This window comes from Ovis aries, chromosome 21 (genome assembly GCF_016772045.2).
Source record: "Ovis aries strain OAR_USU_Benz2616 breed Rambouillet chromosome 21, ARS-UI_Ramb_v3.0, whole genome shotgun sequence".
NCBI classification, from domain to species: domain Eukaryota; kingdom Metazoa; phylum Chordata; class Mammalia; order Artiodactyla; family Bovidae; genus Ovis; species Ovis aries.
The window spans coordinates 34082843-34088923 of NC_056074.1; the positions used below are offsets into that span (position 1 = coordinate 34082843).

Consider the following 6081-nt stretch of genomic DNA (forward strand, 5'->3'; position numbering starts at 1 on the left):
TTTCAGTTTTTCTCCTTTCCATGTTGGTAACTGTGATAGTTAATTTTATGTGTAAACCTGATTGGGCCATGTGATCCTCAGATATTTGGTTAGACATTATTCTGGGTGTGTTCATGAGGGTGTTTCTGGCTGAGATAAACACTGAATTGGTAGGCTGAGTAAAGCTGATCGCCCTCCCCAGTGTGGGTGGACCTGATCCAATCCACTGAAGTCCCGAGTAGAACCTCACACTGAGTAAGAGGATTCGCTCACTCTCCCTGACCATCTTCAAGCTAGGACATTGGTCTTCTTTTGCCTTTGGACCCAGACCTGGACTGACACTTGCTCTCCTGAGACTTGCTGAGACCAGTAGTTCTCCTGTCCTTAGGTCTTTGGACCAGAACCACGCGTCAGCTCTCCTGGGACTCCAGTTTGCTGACTATAAATCTCAACACTTGTCAGCTTCTGTGATAATGTGAGCCAGTTCCTTATGGTAAATCTTGTTCTCTGTTTCTCTCTGTGTGTCTACGTCTGTATCTACATATCCTACTGGGTCTGTTTCTCTGGTGAATCCAGACTGATACAGAAGCCCAGCGGCAAGCCTGGCTTCCATAACTCTCAATATATTTACTTGTTTATCTATCATCCTGACAGCCTGTGCTGGCTGCCCTTTTGCACACGTGACCCCTTTGCCCAGTGTGGGCTCTAAGACCCCACACCCTCTTGTGCTGACAACCTGGCTCAGGTGGCTGTCCCTCCCCCACTGCGTGAGGGTCCATCTTGCTCACCCTTGCCAATAGCTTTAAGACAGAACTGTTAGGAGGGCTAGGGAAGGGGAGGGAAGAGAAATGGTTAAACTAAAGGAGAGGAGTAACGTGAAGAGAGACCTCATCTTTCTTTTAGAGTCTGGTTCCTTCCTTCCCAACTGTTTACTTGCCTTTGTCACAAGTGTGTCCTCTAGATGCTTAAAATCTACGTATGTAAAGCTGTTCCTGTTTATTCTCTAGTAAAAACCTTTCTGTCTTTACTCTTCTGTTTTGCTGAGGGGAGTATAGTTTATTCTTCCAGAGGACAATTTAGCCATATGGTTCAAAAGGCTTTAAAAAAACCCTATACTTTTTGACCTCAAATTATACTTTTAGGAATTTTTTCCTAAAGAAATAAAGACTTACAGCTTTAAGATGTTAATTAGAGCTAAAATTGGAATCATACAGAATGTTTTGTATCAAGGAAGTAGATAGAGTAAATTGTGATAAATCCATAAGGTGGGATCTTATGTAATCAGTATAACAATGCAGAATTATAACTGTTGTGTGGAAAGACGTTCACTGTTTGTTGTTAGGTGAAAAAAAGGTATAAAATGGAATCCTAATTTTAATGAAAAAATTTATTATTATTTCATTGTTAATTAATGTTAATTGATATTATCAATTAATTATTCATTGTAATTAATTCATTATTGTTATTAACTATCAAGGGAAGCCCATTATAATAAAAATAATAGAAATCTGTGTATGTAGGGAAAGAAAACCTCAGAGGGCTTATCAAAAGGGAATATTAACAGGGACATTATGGACTTCCAGGTTTTTCTTTCCCCTTAACTGAATTTTCAGGTGGGTTTTTTCTTTCACCAAATACTTTTGCTTATACAATAATCAAAAGCTATGGGAAGAAATGACATACACTCTTGTCCTGACTCTGCCATCTCTGTTAATGGTACAACCAGTCTTTAAAATTTTTTTTTCGTAATCTGATTTATTTATGTACTTTTGGCTGTGCTACTCTCTAATAATTAATATCAATTAACATTACTCTATAATTAATATCAACTAACATTAATTAACATTGAAATAATAATGAATTTTTTCATTATAATTAGGATTCCATTTCATACCTTTTTTTCACCTAACAACAAACAGTGAACGTCTTTCCACACAACAGAGCACCTGCCTCTCTTTGCAGTGGCTTCTCTTACTGAAGAGCACGCACTCTGGGGCACTTGGGCGTCAGTGGCTGTGGTTGCCGCGCTTAGCTGTTCCACAGCATGTGGGATCTTCCTGGACCAGGGATTGAACCAGTGTCTCCTGCACTGGCAGGCAGATTCTTGGCCACTGAGCCACCAGGGAAGCCACTCTTAAAGTTGTCAAAGACTTTGATCATCATGAATGGCTGTGTCTCATCGGTCACAGAGTCCTGCTGGTTCTTCTTTCACAATGCTTTATAAAACTGGGGTATAATTACGTTACAGTGCTGTGTTAGTTTCTGCTGTACAACGTGAATCAGCTGGAAGTATACATATATCTCCTGCCTCTTGACCCTCCCTCCTACCCCCACCCCCATCTGACCCCTCTGGATCATCATAGAGCATTCAGCTGAGCAGCTCACGTTGTACAGCAGCTTCCCACTGGTTGCCTATTGTGCACAAGGTGGCGTATGTATCAGTCCTAGTATCCCAATTCATCCCGCCCTCCCCTTATGCCCTGTGTCCACACGTTTGTTCTCTTTGTCTGAGTCTCTATTCCTGTCCTGGAAATAGGTTCCTCTGTACCATTTTTCTAGATTCCACATATCTGCATTAATATGCAATATTTCTTTTTCTCTTTCTGACTTACTTCACTCTGTATGACAGACTCTTGATCCATCCATGTCTCTGCCAATGGCACAATTTTCTTCCTTGTAGTGGCTGAGTAATATTCCATTTTGTATATATACCACATCTTCTTTACCCATTCCTCTGCTGATGGACGTCTACATTGCTTCCAGGTCCCAGCTACTGTAGATAGTGCTGCAGTGAGCATTAGGGTGCATGTGTCTTTTTGAATGGCGTTTTCCTCAGGGTATATGCCCAGGTATATGCCCAGCATTGCTGGGTCATGTGGTAGTTCTCTTTTTCTTGAGGTGGCCCTTCCTGTCCAGTGTCACACTGCCCCAGCTCAGGCCGCATCACCTCACCCCTGGGCTGTGGCACTGGCAGTGCTGATGCAGCTCACCTCCACCCTGAGCCGGGCAGCTGAGCAGCCTTGGGGCAATGCTGGGATCGCACTGTTCCCTGCCCAGGGATCTCCAGTGGTCCTCCATGTCCTAAATAAAGGTGGGATGTCTTTGCTCAGCCTTCTATAACCTGGTTCCAGCCTGCGTTTCCTTGGTTTCATACTTCAAGTCTCTGGTCCAGCTTCCCTTTATTTGAACACATAGATATTTTCGAGCATCTGTGGTTTGCCCAACTGCTAGGCACTGTGGAGTTACTTTTTCCATCCGCCCTCATTCTCCAGTGCTCCACTGATCTCATCTCTTCTCTGGTCTTTCTCCCTGTGGGTGTTTCTCCACACACCTCTGGATGTGATTTCCCCAGCTCAGAATAAGGTAGCTCTTTGTGCCATTTCATACCCCATATTCAGCACTCCCTGGTTTCTTCAGCTGGACAAACTCTCTCCCCTGGGGAACAGTTAGTTCACTCCAGAATCTGAGCCTCTTTCCTTGGAATTCCTCCAACTTTCCTGTCCATTTCTTTCCCTACTCTCTGTTGGAGAAAACCAGAAATGGAGATTGTAAGACTTGGACTTGAACTCCTTAATCTTCTTTCTTGAAACTGTTTGCTTCACAACCCCCTGAATTGTAGTTTCTGCCCCTCAAAGTACTCTCAAAATTGACCTGGCCTAGATCATCAAGATCTCTGTCTGCTAAATCCAGGGAGCTAATGTATGTGAGAGGGTACAGAGACTGTGAGGCTGCACAGAGCAGGGTTTCAGTCTCAACTTCCTCTTTCAAGTTACATATGTTGTTCAAGGACCAGTTTTCTCATCTTGTAACTGGAGGGATAATTGGAACTTCATTCAAGGATAGTAGTAAAAGTGACTTGTTATGATGTTTAGGAGGCTTCCTTGGTGGCTCAGACAGTAAAGTGTCTGCCTACAATGTGGGAGACCTGGGTTCGGCCCCTGGGTCGGGAAGATCCTCTGGAGAAGAAAATGGCAACCCACACCAGTGCTCTTGCCTGGTAAATCCCATGGATGGAGGAGCCTGGTAGGCTACAGTCTATGGGGTCGCAAAGAGTCGGACATGAATGAACGACTTCACTTTTATGATGGTTAGGGAGTGTTTAAGCCTGTGTGTAGGACACTACAAAGTGCTCTGTAAACATTAGCCACTGTTGCTGCTGCTGCTGCTAAGTTGCTCTGGTCATGTCCGACTCTGTGTGACCCCATAGACGGCCCACCGGGCTCCCCCGTCCCTGGGATTCTCCAGGCAAGAACACTGGAGTGGGTTGCCATTTCCTTCTCCAAGGCATGAAAGTGAAAAGTGAAAGTGAAGTCGCTCAGTTGTGTCCGACTGTTAGAGACCCCATGGACTGCAGCCTACCAGGCTCCTCCGTCCACGGGATTTGCCAGGCAAGAGTGCTGGAGTAGGGTGCCCTTGCCTTCTCCTTTAGCCACTGTTATGACACTGTAAAGTCCAAGCTCATGGCATTGGCTTCTGCTGTGCTTCTGCCTCATCCCCCTTGCATCTCTGCCCTCCAGCCCATTGCATGGGATTTTTGCTTTGATGAGAGCAGACTCCCTATAGCTTCCCTAACACACTCACTCTGTCCAGTCTCTGAGGTTTTGTGTTTGCTCTTAAGAATATCCTTCACCCCTTCCTTGTTTGAATCCCATGGACAGAGGAGCCTGGCTATAGTCCATGGGGTCGCAGAGAGTTGGGCATAACTGAAGTGACTTAGCATGCATGCAGCATTCCTGGTTTACCTGATTGAACTCCTAGCCATCTTTTGAAACCAAATTCACAAGCCCCCGCCTAGTGAAAGCCTACCCTCTTCTTCCTCAGCAGAGGGATTTCCTTTCTCTTCTGTGCAGTCTTTGTACCTTGCACGTATTCCCATGTTGCATCTGCACATTGCTCTAAATCTTGTTGTTGACATTGTCACCTGCACAACTAAAGGCTCCTCCATGCTGTCCCTGTGCAGAGTTCTGTGTGTGTTCAGCCCATCTTAGACAGTCAGCAGTATTTGCTATTTGAAAAAAATGGGAGGTAAAGCTCAGAAAGAGCAGAGCCCAGACTTGAAATCAGGACTTTTTATTCCTCATCCCATTTCCTTTATCAGCATCTTCCAAAGTCACAAGCACATAGAGTCAGCTTTTTGGATTGTCATCTAATGTCTGATGACCTTCGGTTGACCCCAAGAGTGAGATTTACTGTCTAGTATTATGAAAGCTTTAGATCTCAGCCCACCTCAAAGGAATTGTAGGCAAAGGACACAAGAGTACATCAGAAGACAGCCGGGATGTGGAAGTTCTGAGGCTGAAGGCAGGAGCCTCCAAAACCCCCATCGAAAACAAAATAAAAACTTTCTAAACGTTCAGTAAAAAGAGAAAGACACTTAAAAAAAATGGATATTACTGTGATCTCCAGGCTGTGTTTTTTGAAACAGTCTTAGGTCCATAATCAAAACAATGTTTTATCATTTCCCCTCCAGGCTGGTCACAAGCTACAGACCGGATCAATTGACACATCTCTCGTGCGCTTGAAACTCAAATTGAAACTCTGCCATCGTAACCATACAAAGAAAAATAACTTTTCAAAGCCCCAAATATATATTCTTCTGATTCATCCTTTTGATATTTTACTTGGATCAAAACCCAGATTCACTGGTTTTCTCCAAGCACACATTTGGGCTACTTCCATCATTGTTCTTGGAAATGATTTTTCCTTTTGACATACTGTGTGTTCAGCCTACAACCTGGTCAACACCATCACAGGCTGTGCCAGGGACCCTCTTGCGGGCTGCCTGGAGCATCTCTAAGGTACTATGTCTCCACCTAGGTTGATCAGCTGCTTAGTTTTGCAGTGTTCAGGAAAGAGAGTGTGTGTGTGCGTGAGTGTGTGTGTGTGTGAGAGAGAGAGGGAGTGAGTTCTGCGTTTCCTGGGGAATGCTGGCTTAGCATGTTTTTCAGAGGGTTTAGAGGATTTCTGTGGCTTGTTGGCTGATGTGAATAGATGTCAGGACATGTTTTGGGAAGATATGTGTGTATGTTTTCACTTATCTGAAGGAGGAGTCTAAGGAGAGGGGACTGAACATGGGGAGACATTGTGTCTCCCTCGTGATGT

General features: G+C 44.3%; 1 long non-coding RNA gene across 1 annotated transcript; it reads left to right on the forward strand.

Moving 5' to 3' along the window:
* Positions 1-233: 233 nt before the first annotated feature.
* Positions 234-5583, forward strand: LOC121817499 (uncharacterized). The gene is made up of 2 exons (XR_006057447.2): positions 234-472; positions 5450-5583. It is a non-coding gene; the product is annotated as an uncharacterized LOC121817499 (long non-coding RNA).
* Positions 5584-6081: the final 498 nt, after the last annotated feature.